The 27,913-nt window shown below is 42.8% G+C and overlaps 1 protein-coding gene across 1 annotated transcript in view; it reads left to right on the top strand.

The window, feature by feature from the left end:
* The first annotated feature begins 8,783 nt into the window (after window positions 1-8,783).
* RASGEF1B (RasGEF domain family member 1B) overlaps window positions 8,784-27,913 on the top strand; it is a 483,692-nt gene continuing 464,562 nt past the window's right edge. The window contains exon 1 of the mRNA XM_043906372.1: window positions 8,784-8,826. The gene's annotated coding sequence lies outside the window, so the exon portion shown is untranslated. The remainder of the gene's footprint in view (window positions 8,827-27,913) is intronic.

Raw genomic sequence — 27,913 nt, forward strand, 5'->3', positions numbered from 1 at the left:
TGTGTCTGACTCTTTGTGACCCCCATGGACTGTAGCCCCCAGGACCCCCGTCCATGGGATTCTCCAGGCAAGAATACTGGAGTGGGTTGCCATGCCCTCTTCCAGGGGATCTTCCTGACCTAGGGATCGAACCCGCATCCCTGGCATTGCGGCAGATTCTTTACTGCTGAACCTCTGGGGAAGCCCGACTAGATGGGTGCCTTTGCAAATCAGGTAATCTCTCTGAGCTTTTTTTTTTTTTTTTTCCTATGGTACTGACAATAATAGTCCCTGTACTATAGGATTTGTTGTGAGAATTAAGTGACATACTATATGAAAAGCCCATGGCACTTAGGAGAATACAATGGTGTTACTTTTCATCATGATTATCAGAACAGTATGTGACATTTTAAGTGTACAGGCAGGCAGCTTTCTTTAGGATGTCTATGGAGCATTCTGAGGGAATAGGGGCCAAGATACTAGTTTTGGGTTGAGGGCTATGACTTCAGTTCATAGTGTGCCCTAAGGAGCAAGGTGTGACCCCAGAGTTAGCAAATATTCATGGAGTACGTGCTAGGGGTTGGGTTCTGCTCAAAGTGTAGAAAGACAGTAATATAATATAATTCATAGTATGGCAGGTGTATTGTCAAATTATTAAGGGGAAAATCCAGTTATATGATGAACTATGATACCTAATAAAGACTAAGTATTAGATATATTACAGAACCTCAGTCAGTTATTATAGAATTATACCACAATACAAAAGATAGATTAAAAACGGAGGTAATGCTATTTATTAAGACTTTACCAATTGCTAGTGACATAAATCCCAATTGAAACTAGCTTGAACACATAATTTAATTATTGCCTTACATAGTGAAAATCTGGTCGTATATCTGGCTTCAGGCATGACTGGACCCAGATGTTCCCATGATATTGGAAATCTGTCTCTTGGCAGCTCTTGTATCCTATTCCTGTATTGGCATTTTTCTCAGGCAGTTCTTTGTGTTGGGGGTAACATGGCCACTAATGCCCTTTGGTTTATATTCTATCAAGTTAATACTCGTGTTCTTCCTCTTTCTGTTTGTTTCCTTCTCTCTGTCTTTTCCTTTCTGTTGCTGAACCACTCCACTCAAAAACCATTAACTGAAATTGAGCAAGCTAAGAGACTTCACTGTGGGCAGGGGTGGGAAGCCGAGATGGCGCAGAGCAGGGTGTTGGACCCAGTGGGGGTGAGGAGGGCATCCCAGAGGGAGAGTGGTCTGTGCAGGGTGTTGGAGTCCAAGGGGGTTAACGAGAGCATCCAGTAGGAGGGCTGATCAGTGTATTGTGTCAAAGCCTGTGTGGGGTGAGGAGGCCTCCACCCACTGCAGGTGCTGGAGATCAGGCAGGACGAGGAGGATGTCCAGGCAGAGAATGGTCTGGCCCGGAGTGTTGGGGCCCAGGTAGATGAGGAGGGTGTCTGTGGGTGTAGGTGGCCCAGAGTGAGGTGTCAGTCCCTGAGGAGGCTCTCCCTGTGGGGGACAGTCAGCACCAGGGGAGGGTCCAGGCCCAGGAAGGGCAAGAGAGACATGTGGTACAAATATGGAACGGGAAAAAAGTAAAATCAGCTCTGTGGCAGTGGATTGGAATTGGAGGTATTGGTGTGAATTCATGATTTTCTTGCTGTCGATGGACAGGTAGATGGATGGAAAGAGATGCAAAGTATAAATATAAATGTGTATCTCTGCAGTAGGCATTGCTTTTTAAATGTATATATTCTATGGTTTCTAAATGCCATTCTCCACTGAAAGGAGCCAGGGGTCCTTGGAGAAATGGCTGATTGAAGAACGGGGGCGGGGAAGGCACAAGCTGAGCCGGCAGCATTTTGTACATGAAAGTGAGGAAGCGCTCAGAGCATGAGAAAGGCATGTCCGAAGGACTCAGAAGCAGTCTGAAGGGCCCTGCTGGCCACATCTGGGGCCATTTGAGCTTTAAGATAAATAGCATGCATGCTCAGTCACTCAGTTATGTCTGACTCTTTGTGACCCTGTGGACTGTAGCCCACCAGGCTCCTCTGTCCATGGGATTCTCCAGGCAGGAATGGGTTTCCATTTCCTCCTCCAGGGGGTTTTCCCAACCCCAGGATGGAACCTGCGTCTCCTGCGTTGGCAGGTGGATTCTTTACCACTGAGCTACTTGGGACGCCCCTGGAGGCTAATACCTACTGACTAAAATAGGCAACCGTGAGTTCAAACTGACACACATTGAATGTTGATGAAGAACTGTGAAGAATGGACACATATGTAGTCTCACCACAAAATACTTATTTATGACCAAGGGAAAAGGCACGGGAAGGTGGCATTTCCTAAAGAAGGGCTGAAGTACTGATGCTCAAGGTGTTAAGGGGAGGCTAACCGCTACGGATGCTAAGTCCCCTGTCCTCTAGCTTCCACCCAGTTTTGGCTGATGGGCTGTGGTGGCAGGTGCTGGGAGGGGGTGGGCATCTCTGCCTCTTTGCCAGCTGGGTTGCCCTGTGGAAGCCGCAGTGCTCGCTGTGGTGACCTCGCCTAGGATACAGCTCGCCCTGAAGTCAGTGGTGATAATTACTAACCACTGATGTTAGCTGAGGTTCATCCCCACTCTTATTACTGGTTTCCCTTGATCCTATTTACACCTCTGTGCAACTCTCTCTGGGTGCCCTCCGTTTCCTGCTGGGAGCCCCACTGATACAGTGATAAGGCACTGTTATCAGAGAGAGACAGACAGACAGATGTCCAGCAGCAACTGATGCTGACTCACCACTACGGGGGTGAGGTCCACAGATGGGGCTGAGTCCACAGCTGTCCAGTGACCCACAGTGTGGGAAGAGAATAAAATCAGAGACAGGGACTCTAGAAGGACCTGACAGCAGCTCAGTGACCCGAGAGGAATTTTGTCCCAGTTATTTATACTGAAAAGGAAAGACGCCTCAGTTTGCTGTTGAAGAGGCAGAAATTTCCCCTCTCCCTCAGTTAAGGAGGCGCTGGCCCCACGTTATGAAGAACTGCAGTTTGGAACGTCATAGGCCTTTTGAATTCAGCTGTCTGCCTGATTTCTTCCAAAGATAACTAGACTGAAAAACAATGCACAGGTCAAGGCAATGTCTTCTTTCAGTACTCTGCGGTCTTGACTGCACGGTTATCACCTGACAAATCAGTAAGTGCCAGACACTCTTATGTCTGGAACCTTTCCGTTTCAGCCATCTCTTCTTTTGTATTCTGGAAGGCAGGCACAGACAAGGACACGAAGTGGAAGGCTTTCTTATGTCACATCAGCTCAGAGGTGTCCCTTGTTCCAGCCTCTGAACAGGGGGTGACACTTCTGGGTACAGCCTGCTAAGACAGTCAGCTAGTACTCACGTGACTTATTGGGTTGCTAATCACCCCATTTGCAGATTGAGCCCGTAAAATTAGCCTGCAGCTCCAATTAAGGGAACTCAGACCAGAGCCCATGTTCCAGCATCCTCCCTTGTCAGTTTCATCCTGGGGTTTAAATTGAATTCTTCATGTTGGTAGAGAAAACTGAAACATGTCCTAATTCTGCTAAAAGTAGCAGGAAAAGAGGCCCTTTTCCGAGGTGGACAGGATCACTGGTGGGCCACAGGGGTGGTATGTACCAGGCGAGGTCACTTCAGTTCCCTTCTGGTTTCTAATCAAGCCCTGCGTGTTACATACTTGATCACAACTGCAGACTTAGATGTCAGAACACCCATTTTCCTAAGCAGGTCTGGAAAACACAATCAGATTCATCTGTTGCTATTTTCAACTTTGGAGTAACTTACAGAACCCACGGGTTTAATGAACACTGACTTATATAAGAGTTCAATTAGCCTCCAACTAATAAAAAATTAAAAAAAAAAAAGAGAAAAAAAAATAAATAAATGAAATAAAATAAAATACTCTATTTAAAAAAAAAAAAAAAAAGAATCCCAGGACAGCTTGGTGTCATTTAACTATAGAAGAAAATCATGGGTTTCATTTATGTTTTCTTCACCTGCTGCTGCCTCTTTTTTATGTACATTGTGGGCAGTAAGGGTGGAGGCGTAGCCTTATGGGTAGGCTACTTGTATTTAAATGTCTTAAAGACTATAATAAAATACCATGCAGGCGTCCCGGGAGTTAGCACACCTGATTTGTGTGCCTTTGTTGCGGATGTGTTGCCAGTTAGGTAATAACCTTCCTCATCCCACCTCACCACAAAGCTGCTCTGTTCTCCTCCCTTTTTACCATTTGCTGCCTCTAGAGAACATCTTGGGTTTCTTGGTCACAGATGCTAGCTCAAGTCTGACTTGGATGAATTTCTGATTTCTTACCTTTTCCCTACAACTTCCTTTCTTTCTCTTGAAGCAATTATTTGTCAACACAGTTTCTGGGTATTCTCTGATTTTTGCTACCCTAGACGGTTCTAAATTCTTCCTTCGGCATTTATTCTTATATATATAGTACAGTGACTGCATGTGCTAAATCGCTTCAGTCATGTCCATCTTTGTGACCTATGGACTTTAGCCCGCCAGGCTCCTCTCTCCATGGGATTTTTTTTTTTCCATGGGATTTTCCAAGCAAGAATACTGGTGTGGGTTGCCATTTTCTACTCCAGGGGATCTTCCTGACCCACAGTATACAATTTTTTTTTACTGAACTTGCAGAGCATTTCGATTATATCAGAGGTTAAACAGGCCTTTGTGTTATAGCCTATAAAATTTTCTAAGGGGATAATAAGCTCTGAGTCCTCAACACCTAACTAAAGAAAGAAATTTTTTAGAAGGTCAGAAGTTTTTAAGTGGGGACTGGATATATAGCATGATCTGTACCATGCAGGTGATATTTTATCAGGCCCAACCTCCTTTCTGCCTAGATAAGACATTTTCCAAGAGAGATCAAAGAACTCATTTAATGTCAAATGAAAATGTTATTTCTCTGGAATTGAATTGGCTTTTGTATTAGTCGGTGTTCTCCAGACAAACAGAATGAGTAGGAAATATGTATGTATATATGAAAAATTATATCTGTGTGTGTGTATATATATACATATATATGTATCTACATATACACAAATACATAATTCCTCAAGAGCAGGAGGAGATGAGCATCCCAACTCAAGAAGACAGGGAATTTGCTTTTCCTTAGCCTTTGGTCCCATTGAGGCCCCAGTGGGTAGGATGGTGCCCACCCATACTGATGAGAATGGATCTCGTTTCTTAGTCTGTTGAATCAAGTGCTAATAATCTCTTCCAGAAATATTCTCATAGACATACCCAGAAATGATGTTTTACCAGCTATCTGGGCACCCCTCAGCCCAGTCAAATTGGCATAAAATTAACCATCACAGCTTTTTATCCCTTTTATAAATGGAAGTCTTGTGCTTTGGGTCATGTCTGCTATTATGACTTTGAGTTTAGTGCAAAGGCCACATTCAGGGATGTTTATGGCATTTACGATAATATAGAAACCCAACCACATTTCTAAAAATATAAATAAACACAGATTTTTTGTGCTTATGTTTATAAACTGGAGAGGTTAAAGAATTGTTGTAGATCTGCTTTTGGACTAGTTTGAATAATTTACCAACATTCAGCCTGTTTCAAGTATCCTGGCCCACCCACTGGTTCAATCAAATTAAGAATTTTAACATCAGACATTGAAAAGAGAAAGGGAAAGAGGTTTATTTATTTGTATTCTTCAAAGAGAAAGAGAGAGGGAGAGGGATTTAACACCATTTTCTGTATTTTCCTACTTCTCACCCCGAGTTACCACCATCCTTGGCAGGCAAGTGGTCTAAGTATCTATTTGAATTTCCTTAGCTGTTTGTTCACATGCACATTACTGGGAGCCATTCCAGACCTCCTGACCGGAAATTTCTGGAGTTGGGTTTCAGCAAATTGCATAGTTAGGAACCCCCTCAATGATCCCTGTGAACTCTAAAGTTTGAGAACCACTGGTCCAGACATTCTTCCTTAGGGTGTTTGTGGTTGACTAGGAATGTGATGATAACGGTCCCTTTTGATTCAGGACTTGGTTTTGCTGGACCTCCATTTTTGGATTCTTGACTTTTTTGGGGTGGATTTGTCAGGGTCTATATAATATCGGTTTGCTAGGGTTACAAAGCAAAATACCACAGGCTGGGTGGTTTAGACAACAGAAACTTATTTTCTTACATCTCTGGAGGCTAGAAACCCAAGAACAAGGTATCAGCAGAACTGGTTTCTGGTGACATCTCTTTCTTTGGCTTAAAGATGGTGTCTTCTTTGTCTTCACTTTGTTTCTCCTATATGCATGTGTGTTGTCTGTGTCTTAATCTCTTCGTCTTATAAGAGTGCCAGGCATATCGGGTTGTTTTTCATTGTTTAGTCGCTAAGTTGTGTCTGACTCTTTGCAACCCCCTGAAGTGCAGCACTCCACGCTCCTCTGTCCTTCACCATCTCCCGGAGTTTGCTTAAACTCATGTCCATTGAGTCTGTGAAACCATCCAACCATCTCATCCTCTGTTGCCCCCTTCTCCTCCTGCCCTCTGTCTTTCCCAGCATCAGGGTCTTTTTCAGTGAGTCGGCTCTTCACATCAGGTGGCCGAAGTATTGGAGCTTCAGCTTCAGCATCATCCTTCCGATGAATATTCAGGGTTGATTACCTTTAAGATTGACTGGTTTGATCTCCTTGCTGTCTTTGGACTTCACCTTCACCACCAGACACATCACAGCTGAGCATCATTTCCACATTGGCCCACCAATGTGGATTTCTTTCTGGAGCTATTTCTCTGCTCTTCCCTGGTAGCATATTGGACACCTACCACCCTGGGGGGCTCATCTTCCGGTATTGTATCTTTTTTGCTTTTTCATACTGTTATTAGGTTAGACCTACTCATAGAACCTCGTTTTACCTTATATACCTCCTCATAGGACCTACCTTGAAATATGGTCACATTCTAAGGTGTTGGGAGTTAGGAATTCTGCATATTAATTCTGGGGGGAAACAATCCAGCCAATAACAGAAGGAAGTGTACTCCTGATTGGCCTCTTGGTCTCTCTTCTAAGGCAGCAGGAAGGAGGTAGGGACAGTGACACCTTGTTTTTCAATGGCTTTGTTTCTGCTAAGTTCCATTTTTTTGAATGTCTAGTTACTTTTAGAGTTTAATTACCACTGGCTCAAGTGCTTTAAATGACCAAGAGTGGCAGTTCTCAAAGGAAATTGGAGAAGTCAAAACTCTTTCTTTGCCTTTTTTTTTTTTTAACTGAGTAACATCTGCACTAATTGTGCAAGAGCCGTGGTAACTAAAGCTGTTGATACTTTAGCGTGGATTAAGGCAGTAGCACCAAACTATACTGGTAGTCATAATTTCACCATTATGCATCTGTATTGCAGGAAATAAAATACCAGTTTCACTTAAAAATACCCTTGATGAAGTAGGAAAAATTATTAGGTTGACTAAATTTCAACCTTTGAAATTTTAGTATCATCTTCTTAGTATTTTATGTGACATAATGGGATGCGTGCATAAAGCATTTCTACTGCATATAAACATTCAGTGACTGTTTGGAAGAAAAGCACTTCTGTGATTGAATTGTGAGCCAAACTCGCCTCTGTTTTCATAAAACACCATTTTAACTTCAAAGGATAAGTGATAGGTGAACTATGCTTATTCAGACTCACGTAGCTGGCAGACATGTTCACAAAAATAAGTCAAGTGAGCCTGTCACTTCAAGAAAAGCAACTGACAGTATTTGTTGCTCATAATAAAATTCAAAGCTTTCAAGTGAAAATTAGAATTTTGGAAAACTTGTATCTGTTACTGTGAGCTTGATAGCTTACCAAGAGTTTATGATTTTTCTGGTGAGGCTGTGTGTGTGCGTGCACGCAGTTGTGTCTGACTGTTTACAACCCCATAGACTGTAGCCCACCAGGCTCCTCTGTCCGTGGGATTCTCTAGGAAGAATACTGGAGTGGGTTGCCATTTCCTTCTCTAGGGGATCTTCCTGACCCAGGGATGTAACCCAAGTCTCTCATGTCTCCTGCATTGGTAGATGGGTTCTTTACCACTTAGGCCACCTGAGAAGCCCAGTGTATTCATAATCTGAATGCTAAACATAGTAAGCCTGAAAAATTCTCTGCCAAGATATTCTTGATCAATGGTTGTTTTACCTTTCTAATTGCAAATAAGATTAGATAGTCATGAACAGGCTGGAAAATAAAAAAAAGCCCTCTATAAGAACTAATTTTTTTAAGAGCGAGCTTTGTTTCTATCAATTTAGAATTCATTTAAAATTAGCAGAGATTAAAATCTGTCCTATTGAAATGCACTTGAAAATCTTGCCATAAATGTCCCCTTCTCTTCCTTCTGCCTCTGTTTTCTTTTTTTCTAATATTTATAGAGCCTTTTTTTCTCTTTTCTCCTTCATTTTTCCTTTCCTCTTCTTTTATTCATTTCCCCTCCTTTTGCTTTACCTTATTACAGTGGAAGTATTTCCTCATATGTTGCAGTTTTCAGTTTCTGCCTGCGTTCTCTAGGAGAGATGCTGAGTCGGTACATATGAGGCAGGCATTGACAAAGTGTGAGTGCATCTTTGCCATCTCAGCTCCAGGACTTAAACAGTCTTCCATTCAATATGCAAAACTCAACACTGGAGTCTATGCTTGGCTTCTATTCTTAGATTTCTAGAGGCTGTGAAGGAAGGTCAGGGGAAAGGATTTTAATGGAAAATGTATACCTTCCAGAAGAAGTGACTTCAGAATCAGCTCTACCATTATATTGTGTTCTTTATAAATTTCTTTCTCTTTTTTCTTTTAGTCCACAAGTCACTCCCGAGTTGGCCTGAAAGCAAGCACCAAGCAAAAGGTACGTTTTGTCTCCCTCTGTGTTGTTCCTTTCAAAAATAATTATTTTGGTGAGTGCTTATATATTTTTAAGAGTGACTTGTTTTTGGAAGGCAGGGGTATACCCAGAAACAAAGTGTTTTTGATTTTCATTTACTTTGCCTCCATAATAGCAAAACTGAAATTGGAGAGAGATCCTTGAAATGAAATGGAATGAGAAGTAATCTAGATACCCAGTGACAGAACCTCAGAATTTTCCATGGCTTACAAACAAGTCTGAAAGCAAGGTCAGAAGTACACTCCCAGGTTCAGCTCTTATATTTTTCTTAGCCCTTCACAGTGAAGGAATTTGTCCCTGTCTCAGTCCATATTTCTACTAAAGTTCGTTCTCTCAGCATCTGCTGTGGAGAATGACCCTCACCTATGACCTGTGTTGAGTTGGCTGAATCATGAGCTCAGAGTCAGAGGGAATTGGGTTCAATTCCTGAGTCTGTCACTTTAATACTTGTGTGACCTTGGACATATTTGTATGAAGATGATTGTATCTCGTAATGTAGTATATTTTAACAATAAAATGAGATAATATATGTGAAAATAGGTGCACCATGATTTTTTAAATTATACCATATATCATTGATATTTTCAGTGTACAAAACAATGGAAAATTTGAAATTCCAAAGTTTTAATCCTTGAATGCACACACACTGTGTTTAAATTATGCTCACTGCTGGTGACACATAGGGCAATGGCGTAAATAGGTGTATTAGGATTTGGAGAAGTTTGTGCTAAAAAATTATTCTTCTAGTGTAGACATTTGCACTGTTTGGATAACTTGCCAGACCTCTCAGGATAATGGATATCTTAGCTCAGAGGACCTTTCTTGGTGTCAGTTGTTGGAGGAAAGAAACACCTAACAGGTGTTTAAGCATATTAAAAGAGGTGACTTCTAGGAAAGCACTAAGCCAGTGCCTGAGCAGACTGTAGCTTTATTTAGTAGAGAAACATCATGTTGACTGGAAAGAAGATGGGCAGACCTGGGCTCTAACCCAGGTTCAACACTTTCCAGAAAGTGATAGCTGACCTCGATATGGCCAGTCCTGTATTCCAGATAGTTGTGAGCACTTTACAAGGACCAATTCATTTAATACGCTAGGTAGGTGTTCTTGTGTCCCTCAGGGTTGGTCAGGAGAGTAAATCACACCAATAATTTGAACAGAGAGAATTTGATGTGAAGAACTGTTAATCTGTTATAAAGTTGTCAACTAGGTAATGGAAAGAATGAAAAGAGAACTCTAAGGCAGTGGTCCCCCAACCTTTTTGACATCAGGGACTGGTTTCATGGAAGACAGTTTTTCTGTGGGTTGAGGCGAGGGGGATGGTTTTGGGATGACTCAAGGGTATTACGTTCATTGTGTATGTTATGTGCATATTATTATTACATTGTGATATATAAGGAAATAATTGTACAACTCGCCATAATGCACAATCAGTGGGAGCCCTGAGCTTGTTTTCCTGCGACTCGATGGTCCCATCTGGGGGTGATGGGAGACAGTGGCACCCGAGGTGACCAGATCCCGCTCATGCACACTTCACAGCAGGGCTCACGATCCAATGAGAATCTAATGCCATCACTGCTCAGGTGGTAATGTGAGTGATGGAGAGCAGGTGTAAATACAGATGAGCTTCACTCACTTGCCCACCGCTCACCTCCTGCTGTGCAGCCTGGTTCCTAACAGACCACAGTACCAGTCCCTGGTCCAGGGCTCGGGGACCCCTGCTCGAAGGTATAGGGTGGGGAGTAGCAGTTCTAGGAAGCAGCTACCACCCCCAGGGCTGAGGGCACAAAGGAGAGAGTGGGGGTTACTTAGACTTCTCACGTCCTTAGAGGAAGGTCCCCACAGAGCTGAAATTCAGGCCTCTGAGGAGAGGGTGCTGGCAGCAGGCTCTGAGGCTGATTCTACAAAAACCCTACAAACCAGATTCAGTGGCTCCGCAGGAAGGAGAAAAGGGTGGGACCGCTGAGTGAGTGAGTTCCTTCTTGCTCCTGCATCTCTGACCCCTCGCTAGCGCCCCCTACCGATATAGCTAAAAAGAAGTGAAAGTGAAAGTTGCTCAGTAGTGTCCGACGCTTTGCGACCCCGTGGACTACACAGTCCATGGAACTCTCCAGGCCAGAATACTGGAGTTTGTAGCCTTTTCTTTCTCCAGGGGATTTTCCCAACCCAGGGATTGAACCCAGGTCTCCCGCATTGCAGGCAAATTCTTTACCAACTGAGCCACAAGGGAAGACTGCTAAAAAGAAACCAGCTGAGTAAGCAGGGATTTGTTCTGCAGAGTCCCAGCTTGGCATCATAAACTGGTTACAGAAAGATGCGTTTGGCCATGAGAGACTGGTACACTTACCAGTTCCGTTTTGTAGATGAGGAAACTGAGACACAAGTGTGTTTGCTGCTGCTGCTGCTAAGTCACTTCAGTTGTGTCCGACTCTGTGCGGCCTCATAGACGGCAGCCCACCAGGCTCCCCCGTCCCTGGGATTCTCCAGGCAAGAGCACTGGAGTGGGTTGCCATTTCCTTCTCCAATGCAGGAAAGTGGAAAGTGAGAGTGAAGTCGCTCAGTACGCTGTGTTTACCCAGTGCTATAGTCTGAACCTTTGCATCCTCACTCCAAATTCAAATCCTAGCTTCCAAAGGGGTTGTTATTAGGAGGTGGGGCCTGTGGGAGATGCTCAAGTCACGAGGGTAGGGCTCTGATGAGTGGAATTAATGCTTTTTTAAAAGAGACCCTTTCACCATGTAAAGACACAGTGGGAAGTCTGCAATCCTCACCTGAGCACGCTGGTATCCTGATCTCAGGCTTCCAGCCTCCAGAACTGTGAGAAAAAAAATTCTGCTGTTTAGAAGCCACCCAGTCTATGGCATTTTGTTATAGCAGCTTGAATGGACTGAGACACCCATCTAGGAATTTAAACCTAGACAGCCTGGCTCCAAAGTGCATGCTTTTTAACCTCTTGAATAAGTGAGTCAACACTTATTCTAAACATGGTCAAAACACTTCTCTAAAGCTTACTTTTAAAATCTGTAGAGTGAGGAGGACAATTTCTAACACGTAAAGTTAAATAAATGATGGAAATGATGTCCTGTCCTATTTCCTGGCACATAGTCGATTACTAACAATACTAGCTCTTACTATGTGTGGCATTTTTCTTGCTTCGAGTCTAGAGGACTATTCATTTGACCTCAGTGAATTTGTATGTAGTTTTGGAAAGTATTGCCTTTGCCTTGGTTGATCCCATTTCAAATGGGTTGTTTATCTCTCTGGCTTAGCATAGTTGGGTGTTTACATTGACAAGTGAGCAGCAGATCAACCTGGAGCTTGATCAATGGAGGCTTTATTGATGATGTCCTTAAAATCAGAGTTTATCAGGGGCTGCGTCAGAGTGCCGAGTTGGTCTTTCACTTTGAATTTTAAGTAATGGGGGAAATCACTGAATACATTCATTCATTCTTTAAAGCAACAATTATTTATTGGGTGCTTAATTGCAGCAGACGCTGTTCTAGGCATGGGGGTGGTAGAAACAGATGGATGGACCTTGACCTGAAGATTGTTTCTTCCAGTCCATTGGGGGTTGTGGTGCAAAAACTCAACAGCTCATTTTCCCTCACTCCTCCGGGTGTGCATGTGTGTATGTATTTTTTTTTTTTTTAACATAGATTTAAAGCCATTGGGCTTCCCTGATGGCCCAGATGGTAAAGAATCTGCCTGCAATGTGCGAGACCCAGGTTCAATCCCTGGGTTGGAAAGATCCCCTGAGAAGGGAATGTCTACCCACTCCAGTATTCTTGCCTAGAGAATCCCATGGACAGAGGAGCCTGGCAGGATGCAGTTTCAACCATGGGGTTGAAAAGAGTCAGACACGACTGAGTGACTAAGTACTTAATGCCATCATGTGGGGAAAATCTCTATTGGACCTACTATGGAGTTAACTGGTATCTAAGGGAGATTGTATGGGGGTAGACGTGTGAGGGGAAAGCCTGTCCTGAAGGATGGGGTCACTCATTAACCAGGGGAGAGGCAAGTCTCAGACCAGACTCAGGGAATGAGTGGGTGGTGCTGGGAGGCAGCAGCTGGGGGAGTTCTGGGATTCCTGGTGGTGGGTCATAAGATATTGTGTGCAGGGGTGTGAGAGTTTAGGGCTCCGAGGTGCATACCGTGATACTCTAAGGGCCTTTTTGCTCTCGAGCGTTCTGTAGAGTGGAAAAGAGAGCCTGGGACTGGCAGGGCCTTGTTGTGTTGTTTAGTTGCTCAGTCTTGTCTGACTCTTTGAGACCCCATGGACTACAGCACACGATCTCCTGGGGCTTGCTCAAACTCATGTCCATTGAGTCCGTGTTGCTATCCAACCATCTCATCCTGTCTTCTCCTTCTCCTCCTGCCTTCAATCTTACCCAGCATCAGGGGTTTTTTGGGCAATGAATCAGCTCTTCGAGTTAGGTGGCCTAAGTATTGGAGCTTCAGCTGCGACATCAGTCCTTCCAGTGAATATTCAGGGTTGATTTCCTTTAGGATGGACTGGTTTGATCTGGCAACCCGCTGCAGTATTCTTGCCTGGAGAACCCCATGGACAGTGTCAAAAGGCAGGGCTTTAGAGCCCTGGAAGTACCTGACTGGTGGGATCAGGATCCTCTCCTGTACAAATCAGGCTGCTTTTATCCTTTATTTCCCCTCTATGTTTTATTTTCTTTTTGCTTCAAAGTGCCAAGTATCTTGGTATCCCTAAGAGAACTAAGGGCAGAGCTTTATCTGTGTTCTTTGGCCAGAACTTGAAGGAAAAGCTGGCCTTGGAGACTGGCATGGTAGTTGTTTCATTCAGGATGCTCATGAGAGAACCCCAAGGTTGAAGCCTTATATTCAAGGTCATACTACATCTTGTTGCTCTTTCTAGAAATTCTGGTGAAAACTAAGGAGTTTAGTTTATATTGAGATATATTTTGTAGGACATGGGAATATCCAAACCTCTTGTTGACCCCCTCAGCTCAAGGGAATTTATTTTAGAGGAAAATAAATATATAGAGGGAATAGACAGGGAGATGAATATCCTGTCACCCCAATGTAGAACCTCAGGAGCTATGCTGGAATAAATAGAAGACTCTTTTGTCTCCTTCCCACAAGACTTTCTGCTCCCCCAGTATATTTTCAAGATTAATAACAATATTAATGGTAAAAATAACATGTAAGTGTTCTGGTTGCTTTGCGAACATTCAGTGGTAGCACTGTTTTCCTTCGATTTTAATCAAAAAGAAAATTGGATTGCCAGAGCCTACTGTTAACAGTGTGTTTTAAATATTCTAAGTCTCCTGGCCAAACATTTCTATGACATTCAGTGATCTTGAGTTTACTATATCCTTGCTTTTATCAAAGCCATCTTTTCAGATCTTAAAAATAAATTCACAGTAAGTTACATTTGAATTATATGGCTTAAAGTGTAATCTCTCCTAAGGGTATTTGCATTTTAATAGATGACAGAGCTAATGAAATCGAGTCGAAGGGGTGGAATTTCTGGCACTAGCAAACAGGGGACAATTTTTAGTTGGTAGAAAGATCTTATCCTTGTTCCTACAATTACATCGTTTGCATGTAAGATTGATTCAGAAGGAAACATTAAGTGGTTAGATGACCTAGGTCACAGATGTTTATAGTTGGTAGGGAGTCAGTATTCCATTTGGGAGCACAGAGGCCGGGTGGGGCTTGTCTCTTCAGCTCATGACTATCTCTTCCTTCCACACCATCCCCTACCAACCCCCTTCTTTTTAAAATTAATTAATTAGTTAATTTGGCTGCACCAGGTCTTAGTTGCAGCGCTGGGGATCTTTGATCTTTAGTTCTGGCATGTGGAATTTAGTTCCCTGACCAGGGATTGAACCCAGGCACCCTACATTGGGAGCACACACCATTGGGAGCACTTAGCCACTGAACCACCCAGGGAAGTCCTCAGCCTCCTTCTTAATGAGTGTAATTTCCTTTTCCATAGAACCGTAAGCTTTCCTCCAAGCACAAACGGATTTTCTTAATATTTGTGCCTTTTTTTCTATCACCCTCTCTCTGGCACCAAGTATCTGAGAGCTTCCTAAATGTTGCTATGCATGTTGAAAAACACCCCCGGCCCCATTTATACCTGAGCAATCCATGGGGGTGTCCTTGATGACTCAGATGGTAAAGAATCTGCCTGCAATGCAGGAGACCTGGGTTTGATCCCTGGGTTGGGAAGATCTCCTGGAGAAAGGAATGGCTACCCTCCCCAGTATTCTTGCCTGGAGAATTTCACGGACAGAGGAGCCTGGCGGGCTACAGTTCATGGGGTTGCAAAGAGTCGGACACGTCTGAGCGCCTTTCATATACATACATTGGTGATGTTCATTCTCTGGGTTTGGACAAATAACTGACACGTATGCACCATTGTAGTTTCACATAGAATAGTTTCACTGCCCCCAAAGCCCCCTATGCTTTACCTGTTCATGTCTCCATCCCCAGCCTCTGGCAGCCACTGGTCTTTTTCATCTCCGTTGTTTTACCTTTTCCAGAATAAAATATAGTTGGAATAATAGAACCTTTTCACACTGGCTTCTTTCACTTAGTAATTTAATGTTCTTCTGTCTTTTCATGGTGTGATAGCTTATTTCCTTTTCGCACTGAACAATATTTCATTGTCTGGATGAACCGCAGTTTGTTTATCCATTTACCTACTGAATGGATAAAGCTTGATTGCTTCCAAGTTTTGGCAATTGGGAATAAAGCTGCTGTAAACATCCATGTGCACATTTTTGGGTGGACAGAAGCTTTCGTCTCCTTTGGATAAATACCAAGGAATACAATTGCTGCATCAATTTTTCTTTATAATTTTCTTCTCACAAATGACTGTCAACCTTTGTGCAATTGTCCTCCAGTGTCTGCTCCAGCTTGTTTATTTTCCCAGGCATGTTTCCTCTTCTTGGCTGGGTCTTTCCTGTACTGAGGCTCTGCCATCCCCAGGAATGATCTGTGCCCCACCTGGAGGAACATAAGGAAAGAGAGAAATCTTATGCTGCAATAGTACAGGGAAGTTTTTAGTTGTAGCAGCTAGATTTGAGCAAGTTAGGAAGAAGAGGCCATAAGCTGAGTTTATAGCACCCAAGAGTTAAATTCTGTCTGCCCATGCAATTCTTACTGGCGTCAGAAAGAGTCATTTAGGCCCTTTACATCGCTGTGAGCATCTGAACGCTGAATCTAGCTTAAGGGAAATTAAAAGTCACTGCTTTCTGGTAGTGACAATTCCCCTTGAAGGTCCTGACAGGATATGGAAGGGAAATCAGGCTCCCTGAAGTGGAGTCCATATTATCCTTCATCCATGTTAACTTTCTGTGGTCATGCAAGATGCCCGGTGGCTTTCTGAAAGATGCAGCCAGAATAAAAAAAAAATGACAAAACCAGCAAGATGAATTTAAAAGAGATGGAGGTCATCCCCACAGACTCACAACAATAGAGCTTTTAGGTGAGCCTGCAATTTTTTTCCCCCAGATAAACAAACCACACCATATTAGCATTTTTATATTTCAGTTGTTTAAAAACACTATTTTATTTTCCTGGAAAGAGGGAAGTTTTTGAGGCAAATACTATTCAAAGGATCAAAGGCTATGTATCAGATGCACTGACACTAAGTTTTACAGTCATCTTGTTTCTGAATTTTAGTCATAAGAGACCCAGAAGGACACACTGGGCATTTCAGCAATGTAGGTCAAATTCTGTTGCCATGCGCTCCCGGGGACTGACTGTCAAATGCCTTTTCTCCTCTTGAACTTGTATTATATTGAATAGTATTTGGCAAATACGAGCTTTGGGCTGAGGCTTTGGGAGACTAGCATGGATTTTTAAGGTGATGGTGTTTGTGAAGTGGGTACTGGAGTCATTTCACTTTTCACTTAATCCTTTTCTTTCCACTCCCCGTGGTGGAGAGTAGCCTGTCTTATCAAACCTGTGGTCCTCGTGTCTCATGCCCCTACAGCCCGGGTCAAGGGTCTGCTTCAGTCTTATCTTCTTTCCTCTAACTCTCCAGTATCCTGAGACATTCCCGAGACATAATGCATGCTCAGATCTGCTTTGGTTACGGCCTAGTATCCCAAACTCAAAAGAGTCAGCTTCGAGGAGGGTGTAGGCCTGTGCTTTTAAGAGTCCCTTTCATCAAAGAGCAGATGTATTCTTATAAATCCTTTGGGAGGTGAGGCCTGAGCAGGATTGCTCAAAGCCCATCAGCCGTATATTTCTGGAGCAAAGGAAAAATAATAATGCCTCCAAGCGTAGCTCTCCTTGTTAAATATTAAATATGGTCATGGCCCAACTGCCCCGTGTTTCTCTGAGTTCTGGTAGGTCTCTTCAAGCTGGCCCTCTAATGGGCTTTTCTGGCCTGTGAGATGCACCCAGTGTTTTGGAATGGCAGTCATTCTACAAGGAGAACCAATGAACTTAAATCTAATAAGAGAGAGAGTTCCATGTGTTATACAATAGGTCTTTGTTGGTTATCCATTTTAAATGTAGCAGTGTGTATATGACCTTCCCAAAGTCCCTAACTATCCCTTCCCCCTGGCAACCATGAGTTCCTTTTCTAAGTCTGTGAGTCTCTTTCTGTTTTGTAAATAAGTTCATTTGTATCATTTCTTTTTAGATTCCATTTGTGCCAGCCTGGATGGGAAGGGGGTTTTGGGGGAGAGTGGATACCTGTATATGTATGACTGAGTCCCTTCCATGTTCACCTGAAACTATCACAACATTGTTAATTGGCTGTACCCCAATACAAAATGTTTTTGGTTTAACAAAAAATAAAAATTAAAAAAAAAAAAAAAAGAGAGACTAGGGGAGGTTTTTCTGGAACAGGACATGAGGATCTGTAAAGCAACCCAAATGCAATGCAGCTGCTTCTTTTCACTGAAGGAAATATTAGCTCTGAAAAATTCGTGACACTTCAACTCAGAAAAGTTGGTCAAATACCCTTGTATCAGGTTGTTCTGAAGTCAAAGCTTTGATTTCTATGTCCACAGGTTCCTCTCCAAGTGGCCTTTTCATTTAGCCTCACTGAAATGAAGAAGGTGTTTTAATTTGCATAAAATAAAATCTTCCATGCTTCAGAAAAGCTCTAGGTAGGATTTCAGAAGGAAAGAATGAAAATTCTCAAGAAGAATGAGAATTCTTTTTTCTCCCTTTTCTTTGTTTTTAATTGGAGTATGGTTGATTGACAATGTTGTATTAGTGTCAGGTGTATAGCACAGTGAATCAATTAACTTACATATTCATGGGTACCCACTCTGTTTTAGATTCTTTTCTCATGTAGGCCATTACAGAGTATTGAGTAGAGTTTCCTGTGCTATAGTAGGTCCTTACTCGTTATTTATTTTATATGTAGTAGTGTATATGTGTCATTGTCAGTCTCCCAGTTTATCCCTCCCCGCCATCTATTCCCTGTTTTCTGCCTCTGTGACTCTCCTTCGGTCTTCTAAATAAATCATCTCCCTCTTCTTATAACCAAGATGATTCTCTCTGCAGAGATTGGGAATTCACAACTCAGTCGTGTTTTGTTTTGCCCATTTGAGTGATTTTTATCAAATTCTGTGCCAGTATTGTCAAATGTATTTTCATACCAATATGTGGATTTGTGCTTGTCCTGAAAAATGGAAGTATCTAGCAATGCCGAGACCCAAATGACAATAATCTACCATAGCTAAGGGTCTGCTGCCCCCTTTGAACAAGGCAAGGCATCTTCAGTTTCACCATGTGCCTCACCCCACGCCACCTCCGTCTTCCTAACACCCTCCAACTGATGCCTTTCACAGCTTTCCTGGACTCGAGAGGCATTTGAGGTTTTTGACCTCTCTTCTAGGAGATATTATGCTACTTCTTTCTTGAGGAGTTCTAAATCCTTCTATAGATATTTTAGCTGAGATCAATCCTGGATTGTCTTGCAAACACATTCTGTTTAGCAAATTCATTATTAGGGTTCAAGTTTTCTTAGCAACATGTTAGGCTTCAGTGAAGAGTTACTTAAAACATTCTTTGGTTTAAACTTATTTTCTTCTAACTTATTGATATTTAAGACTTTTTTGGTTAAAGACAATTCTGTTTCACTTCCATTTCCTATCAGACACTTGATGTACAAAACAACAGTTCTGCATTCTATTTAAGCTTAAAATAATTTTCCTTGAAAATGAAACTAAGGACAGAACTCTAAAATATGAATATGTTAGCTTCCTATGTAATGACATTACTCCAAGTCCAGACGTTATTCCAGACACAAATTTGGCAAACAGAAATATTCTTAGACCTCAATAACTTGATCACAAAATAGCCAAGATAGGGATAAAGCAATAAAGAGAAACAGGATAGTCCACAAAAGGAGGGAGTAGCAAGGGAAATCTGAATATTAAAATGCAGATGATGGGATTCTGGAAGGTTATTGCCTGAACCAGTGGATCCAGAAACACAGCATCACTGTTACGATCTGGTCCAGATCCAGAATGAACTGACTGAGGCAGGCGCAATATTTAAGAGGGTACCAAGAAACTTGGTAATTATAACAAACACAAACATTTTAAAATGGTGATGCACTATTTTAGAAATCATAATGAGTGCACAGAAAGCCACGGTGGATAAAATGGTCTTGTTGGCCAATAGGCTGACATTTGGCCAGCATGTGGGAGTTACTTACCCAATGCCAGGTATGGGGCTAATCACTTTCAACTTTTAAAAAAATTTTATATACAGAACAGCTTCATGAGATAAGTTCTCTTATTGCCTATCTTTCTCCACATTTTATAGCCAGGAAAACTGAGGCTTAAAGATATTGAGTAACTCGCTTGGGTTAGAGCTAATAACTGACCGGGCCGGGATCCAGGTCGCTTGAGTGTCGCAATTGCTCGTGTTCATGGTACTGCTCACCTCTGCGGAGATGGCTCAGCCCCCTGGTCATCAAGTTCTGTGATGCTAATATGCTTCCACTTTCCTGGCATTCCTCCTGGGTCAAGGATAGGTTCATGACCTCAGAGCAGCCATGTGTATATATATAGAGAGAGAATCTGGAAACACACACACACAGAATCCTAAAGACTGTGAGGACAAGACGATGAATAGATACCTGCTATTGGTAGAGGCAAGGACATAGAGGAAGAGACAGATTCTCCATAAGGTTCAAGCCCAGAATGGAGAGCAAGGGAACCCTGCAGCCAAAGGGAGCCCACATAACTCACCCTAGAGCCGCAGTGGGATGATGCTCTAGTCTCTGGGAGTAGGTCTGAGTTCACTCAGACTTGTTTTCTGGCTTCTTTATTGTGTGTTCCTCCCCTGTCCTTCTCTACACATCCTCACCTTAATAGAGAGCTTGAAGAATTCATTACAAACCCAAAACAGCCCAATGGGCCCTCATTCCCAATTTCACAGTCTTCACCTCCAGTCTAAATTGGCTTGTCTTCCTGTCCTTCCGCGTTGAAGAGGATGGAATGTTAACAGCCTTTTAATCATTAGTATTTACTTATTGGGCTTCCCTGGTGGCTCAGCCGTAAAGAATCTGCCTGCCAAGCTGGGGACACGGGTTTGATCCTTGGGTTGGGAAGATCCCCTGAAGAAGGAAATGGCAACCCACTCCAGTATTCTTGCCTGGGAAATCCCAGGGACAGAGGAGCCTGGTGGTCTCCAGTCCATGGGGTCACAAAGAGTTGGACGTGACTTAGTAACTAACCATCACCACCACCACCACCACCAACAATCATTTATTATGCTTTATGTATGTAGAGAAAATTTGCAGCTATGCCTCAGATGCTTTAGGATGTCTGTTTTTAGAGTGGGTGGGTGGTTTACTTGACACATTTGCATCATTTGAACTTTTTGCAGTGGTCAGTCAGTGAAGTCAGATTTATTTGACTTTCATGTATAAATTCTAAATAAAAAATCTTAGAAGAGGTTTCCTTTATGGTAGTGTAAACCTTCTCTAGGCCAGCTACTTGTTTTTCTATATACTTTTTCATGTGTTTCATGAATTTTTAATTCATTCACATATTGATTTATTCCATACTTGCTTATTGAGTCTTACTCTGAACCAGGTCTTTTCTAGGCACTGAGATAAGGCAGTGAACAAGAAAGACCATGGGGCTTACATTCTAGTGGGGAATATAGTCAGTAATGCATCAAGTACCGTGTACTAAGAAGAGAAAGAGAGCAGGATACAGAGATGGAAAGTGTTAGGAAGTTCTGATTTTATAGTCAAAGAGGGACTCTTAGAAGGGCTGTTGTGTGAGCATCTGCCTGAACGAAATAAGGGAGAGAACCGTGTGAATATCTGATGAAATGCATTTCAGAATGTAATTCATAATGTTTATACAATAGTTTGGGTGTTAATTTAAAATCAGAGTCAATCATATCAACAGTACTTATTGAGCATGTACTAGCTGCTTGGTGAGTGAGGTGGGCTATTTGGTCACCTCGTTTACGACTTCCATGGGAGTTGAGAACAGCACACATAAAATACCTAGTGGTAAAACAGTATAGAGTTATTTGATGCTAAACTGTGCGGTGACACAGAGTCTAGGTTTTGGGAGTCTCTTTTGGGTATTCAGAAGTGACAGTCTAATTCTACTAGATTCAAACATTTTTGAGGACAAGGCCGTAGACTGAAACCAGAGGGAGGACAAAAGTTCTCTGTGGGACTTTAGTTCTCACTCCTGTGGGGATTTCCTTCTCTTGGAGGTTATTTATATATTAAGACAAGTGAAAATGTTAGTCGCTCAGTCGTGTCTGACTCTTTGCGATCCCATGGACTGTAGCCACCCATCTCCTCTGTCCACGGGATTTCCCAGGCAAGAATACTGGAGTGGGTTGCCATTCCCTTCTCCAGAGGATCTTCCTGACCCAGGGATTGAACCTGGGTCTCTTGCATTGCAGGAAGATTCTTTATTATCTGAGCCACCAGGGAAAAGGCAGTATATTTAAAAACACAGTTCTAATTGGGGATAGCAAACTCTGTTAAGAATCCAGACAATGGATCTACTGTCTATGGGATCCCAAGCAGTTAGCATCCTTTGAACTGTGTTGCTATAGGATGGTGGCAAAGGTAGCAAATGCATTCTTTTCCTGCTTCTCCTTCCCATCGCTCCCCTGTGCTATGAAGTGGGAGTTGCCATCGTGGTTTAGACTTGTAATCAAATTGAGACTCTCCATTTCCTAGCACAGAACTCTCAATAATGGTTCCTAATTTGGTCTTTCAGTAAATGGCTTGTGACTGAAATATCAACACGCTAACAGTATTTGGGCTAGCAGAATTATGACATTCTGGGTATTTTCTGTTTTCCACAAATCCTAATTGCTCATAACACGGTTTCTGATTGTACTTTAGTTTTGGATTCTATTACCATTGAAATTTTTAAAAAGGAAAAATTACTGTAATGATTCAAACACATCATTGGATTCATTACGTTAATGAGTGCTTATTCAGCTTGCACAATAGACTTTTCTCTGCTAAATTTAAATTTTTTGCTTCAAAGACTCGTGCTTGAACAAACTTTTTCTTTTATTTTGATCATGACTATCCTTGCGAGCATTAATTATAATACCTAGTGTTCACACTATGATTTTCACCCAAAGTGATAGAAACACATTTTTAAATTCAGTAACCCCTTATTAAAGCTGAAGCCTAGACAGTAGATACTTACATTTTATAGAAAAGCCTGGAGGTCAGGTGATGACAACAGCAACAAACCAGATACATTTTTCTTTGATCTGATTGGAAATAAGCTTTTTTTTTTTTTTTTTTCAAAGCTGCCTACTCCCTTCCCAAAGCTGTTTCTAAGGATGCTAGTGAGAAGCTTTTCTGAAATAACACTTAAGTGCTGCTACAAACCTGAGTCGGAAGGCTCTCCCTGTGGTTTTGATTTATAATTTCATTAGCTGCACAATCAAAGACTAGATTCCCCCTTGTTTTGTTCTCCGGTGTTAGAATTCCAGGCAGTGATCTCGACGTGCCGCTTCCCACGTGGAGAGCCTTTGATCGTTTCGGATCTTTGTTGCGGTGTTTAGTATGCCGTGTGCTCTGTCCCTCTGCCTGCGTGTGCCTTCCTTGCCCTTCCTCTCTCTGCTCCCGGTGACGGGGATGAACCTGGCAGACTGGACTGATTTCCCAGCTCCTTCTTGTCATTTGGTCTCTGGTCTCTCAGATGGTAAAGAATCTGCCTGCAATGCAGGAGACCTGGGTTTGATCCCTGGGTCAGGAAGATCCCCCGGAGAAGGGAATGGCAACCCACTCCAGTGTTCTTGCCTGGACAATCCCATGGACAGAGGAGCCTGGCGGGCTACACGACTGAGCGGCTAACACTTTCACTCTCACACAGGGCTCTGCCAACGTGTGAGGTTGGAAGAGGGCAGGGCAGCAGCTCCTCCAGGTGGCCCAGCTGCGGCCTCCTTCCTTGATCCCTCTCGCCTCGGGCTGGTCATGGCTTTCTGCTGCTGCCCATCTCTGGGCTACCTCACTTTGCTCTTTGGTTTCTCAGCAGCTCTTCCATCACCTCTGCCACAACTTCTCTGCTACTAAAGTCCCTGTTCCGAGTTTGTAAAGTGGTTTCTGATTTTCTCGTTTGACCTTGATTGATACAGATACCAGTTCTCAGGGACGATTGCCAACAGAATGAACGATTATTGTCTTTGTGACAGTTCTCAGAAAAAAGTTTATGAAATTTACTTCACTTTGGACCTCCAAGAGCAAGGTAAGAGAGGGGAAACAGAAAATAGCTTTATCATTTTGTAGGCACATACTTCTGAGCTGATGAATTATTGTACATACTGCTGTCAATGAGACATGTTAATTACATCGGCCTGTGAGTTTCTTTGTTGTCCTCCTGTATTTGTAACACTTTGGAGTTACTGAAGAGTATAGAGCATGCTGGGGTTTCCCAGGTGGCTCAGTGGTAAAAAACCTGGTGCTAAAGCAGGAGACGCAGGAAACGTGAGTTCAATCCCTGGGTCAGGAAGATCCCCTCTGGAGAAAGGAAATGGTAACCCACTCCAGTGTTCTTGCCTGGAAAATCCCATGGACAGAGGAGCCTGGCAGGCTACAGTCCAGGAGGTCACAAAGAATCAGACACGACTGAATGACTAAGCATGCACGCACAGACGCATAAAGTATGCTGCTAAAATATGTTAATTGAAATATTTAAAAGTTTGTACCTATTGTACAACATGGGGAATATAGTCAATATTTTGTAGTAACTGTAAATGGAAAGTGATCTTTAAAACTGTATAGAAATTTGAGAAATTTAGAACAAGTTTATACCTAAAAGCCCAGTATCTTTGTCCTTATTTGAGGCAGACACACTTAGTGTGTTAGTAGTGTTACTTTAAGTAGTGTTACTTAAAGTAGTAACTACTAAGTAGTAATGTTACTACTTTAAGTAACACTTAGTACTGTTACTTTAAGTAACACTGAGAAATAAGTTTCTGTGATTTTTCTGAGACAGGAAAATTGTTCATCTGGATGAGTGACCAGTGTTAATAAGTCAGGGGCTAGTATGTAGTGTCTTCTAGATCTCTTTAACCACATGACCTTCAACAGTGGTGAGACCACCAGCCTAGTAATCATAAAACATAGATCTTATCTTAGGTTGGGTTCCCGAGAGACAGGGGTGTGCAGATGATTTATTGAGTGGAGTATCAGTAGGAGGTGAGAGGAGAGAACAGCGCAGAGAAGAAGATAAGCAAAGAGGCGTTTCGGCTGAAGTCTAACCACAGCCTGATCACATGGGGAAGCTGGGAGCGTGTATGACACCAAAGAGAAGTCCCATCATTTTTTTAAACTTTGTACTTTATATTGACATATAGCTGATTAACAATGTTGTAGTAGTTTCAGGTGCTCAGCAGAGCTACTCAGCCAAACATACACATGTATCCATTCTCCCCCATCTCCCCTCCCACCCAGGCCGCCAGGTGACATTGATCATAGTTCCCTGTGCTATACAGTAGGTCCTGGTTGGTTATCCATTTTAAATACAGGGGTGTGTACGTGTCCATCTCAAACTCTTGAGAAGTCCTGGTGCCCAGACGTTTGTTTTCTGGGTTTGGGGACCCAGCGCCATGTAATGGTTATTGTTTCCATGCACAGAATGCATCTTAGAGAAGAGCCTCCTAGCTCTGTAGGTTGTGGGCCTGAGTGGTGCCATGTACTGTGCTCTACTCAGTCACTCAGTCAGGTCTGACTCTTTGTAACCCATTGGACTGTAGCCTACCAGGCTCCTCTGCCCATGAGATTTTTCAGGCAAGAATGCTGGAGTGGTTACCATTTCCTTCTCCAGGGGATCTTCCCGACCCAGAGAACGAACCCGTATCTCCCGTGTCTCCTGCACTGCAGGCAGGTTTTTTATCTGCTGAGCCGTTGGGGAAGCCCAGAGCTGAGCCAGTATGTTGTTGTTTAGCCGCTAAGTAGTGTCCAACTCTTTGCGATCCCATGGACTGCACGCCAGGCTCCTCTATCCTCCACTGTCTCCTGGAGCTTGCTCAAACTCATGTCCATTGAGTCAGTGAGCCATCCAACTATCTCATCCCCTTCTCCTTCTGCCTTCAATCTTTCCCAGAATCAGGGTCTTTTCCAATGAGTCAGCTCTTTGCATCAGGGGGCCAAAGTATTAAAGCTTCAGCTTCACCATCAGTCCTTCCATTGAATATTCAGGATTTATTTCCATTAGGATTGACTGGTTTGATCTTCCTGCAGGTCAAGGGACTCTCAAAAGTCTTCTCCAACACCACAGTTCAAAACCTTCAATTCTTTGATGCTCAGCCTTCTTTATGGTGCAACTCTCACATCCATACATGACTACTGGGAAAACCATAACTTTGACTATACAGACCTTTGTCTGCAAAGTGATGTCTCTGCTTTTTAACACACTGTCTAGGTTTGTCATAGCTTTCTTTCTAAGGAGCAAGAGTCTTTCAATTTCATGGCTGCAGCTGATATGAGGCGATTCGAATATCCTATTAAACAGGGTCCTTCTGGGTGATGCAATATGTGATAAGAGCAGTGGATCCCAGGGTTGTTCATCTACTGTTGCATCTTCTCTGGGAGAGGTGGTTATTATAAGGTGTGCTTAACTCACATGAATGTCCACGTCACCCATGGCTGAAATCATAGGCGAGCCCCAAAGAATGTCATTTGGGGGCACCTAGTGTGTCTACTGAAGTTGCTCTCACAGATCTTTGGTGAGATTCCTACTTGTGTGTGGTGCTGGGCTAGGGGCTTGTACCCAGGAAATTCTTAGACACTGGTTCTGCCTTCTTTGATCTTCTATCCCGTTTAGTGTTAGTCACTTAGCCGTGTCCGACTCTTTGCGACCCCATGGACTATATAGCCTGCCACGTTCCTCTGTCCATAGGATTCTCCAGGCAAGAACACTAGAGTGGGTTGCCATTTCCTTCTATCCCATTTACATATGAAGAAAATAGCAGATAACTCTCATGTGCCAACAGGTAACTCTCAAATATGAAAAACAGCAGGTAACTCTCTATGTTAGAGAGGTAAATATGAGTAAAGTTTCTATTCTTTGCAAACTTACCACATAGCACAGGGAATATGTATATAAAGAGTGAACTATATTTTGTGATAGATGATTTGAATATAGGAAGCACCTAAAAGAGAGTAATTAATCCTGTCTGGAAAGGCTTCATTGAGGAGGTGATATTTGAGTGGACCATTAAACGGTAATATAAGTTTTTAAAATAGAACTTGGGGGACTTCCCTGGTGGTCCAGTGGTAAAGACTCTGCCTTGCAATGCAGGGGACTGTGGGTTCAATCCCTGTTCAGGGAACTAAGATCCCACATGCTGGGGAGCAACTCAGCCCGCACACTACGTAGAGAATCTGTGCGCCGCAATGAAAGATCTCACATGTCACGTGATTCTCCCATGTGCCCCAACTAAGACATGATGCAGGCAAGTAAATAAATATTAAAAAAAAAACCACAACAGCAAAAAATAGCCCTTGACAGAGAGAGGGCAGGCTGGGTAGAGAAAACAGCATCAGCAAAGGCACTGATGTGAAGGAACATGACAAGACTAGGGATGGTGGGAGGTTTAGGGTCCAAGCAAAGTGTGTGTGTTGCTGGGTAGGGTGGAGAATGAGAGAAGATAGAATTTGAGGAGGAAGAAAAGGCTGAAACAGGTCAAATTGAAAGGCCCTTTATTATATTTAAGGAATTTGGACAGGATAGGTATCTCCAATATAGACGTGTGTATAGACTATGTCATCAGCATAGTGGAAATGGTACGTGCTTGCGTGCTAAGTCGCTTCAGTCCTGTCCGACCTTTGATTCCCAAACTAGTTATCTCTGTTGGGTGAGAGGAGCAGAGTGGGGAGGGAAAGAGAGAGGAGGGAACACACCTCTGAGTGGAGGTGGGGTGGGTAGCAGGACATAGGGGCCTGGCAGAATTACCTAGGGATTTCCTCACACCACCCACGGCTCTTATTCCAAGAGCAGAAATGCTAATGACGCCCCCTAGTGGAAGAGGTTAGCTGATGCGCGAACCTAAGTCACAACAGACTGTCCCGTCTTCTGGAGGCGGTGTTGAGAAACGAGCTTCAGAATCCCCGATTCAGCCTTTGCTTTTGCCTTACGTCTCTGATAAATTCTGGGAGAATCCTTTTAAATTTCATTTTCTTCGTGATATCAGAAAATTGCTAATTCCTGTATTTGTATATTGTAGCCGTTAGGGTTTATAAGGAATTCTAATTAATGATAACATGATCAACATGATGAATTTGACTGCTGAAAGTCTTAGGCTCAGATGGTAGACAGTTTAGGACAAATGTCCCCACTTCTTTCATGTGTTAGCAATAGAGAAGGGGCGAGAGGGAGGAGGTTTCATGTATGTTTATTGTGATGCTCTGTCATGAAGGCTCTGAGTCACTCTTAAACACCTCCAGTTATGGGTGAACAATAATGACATGAAAAAGAAAGATGACTGCAGAGGGCTTTGTATTTTGGTAATTTATGATCCATAATGGTGGTTGAGGGGGAGAGATTAATTACTTACTACCAAATCTTTTAAATAACATGTTTAGTA

Source organism: Cervus elaphus, chromosome 6, assembly GCF_910594005.1.
Source record: "Cervus elaphus chromosome 6, mCerEla1.1, whole genome shotgun sequence".
Taxonomy (NCBI): Eukaryota; Metazoa; Chordata; class Mammalia; order Artiodactyla; family Cervidae; genus Cervus; species Cervus elaphus.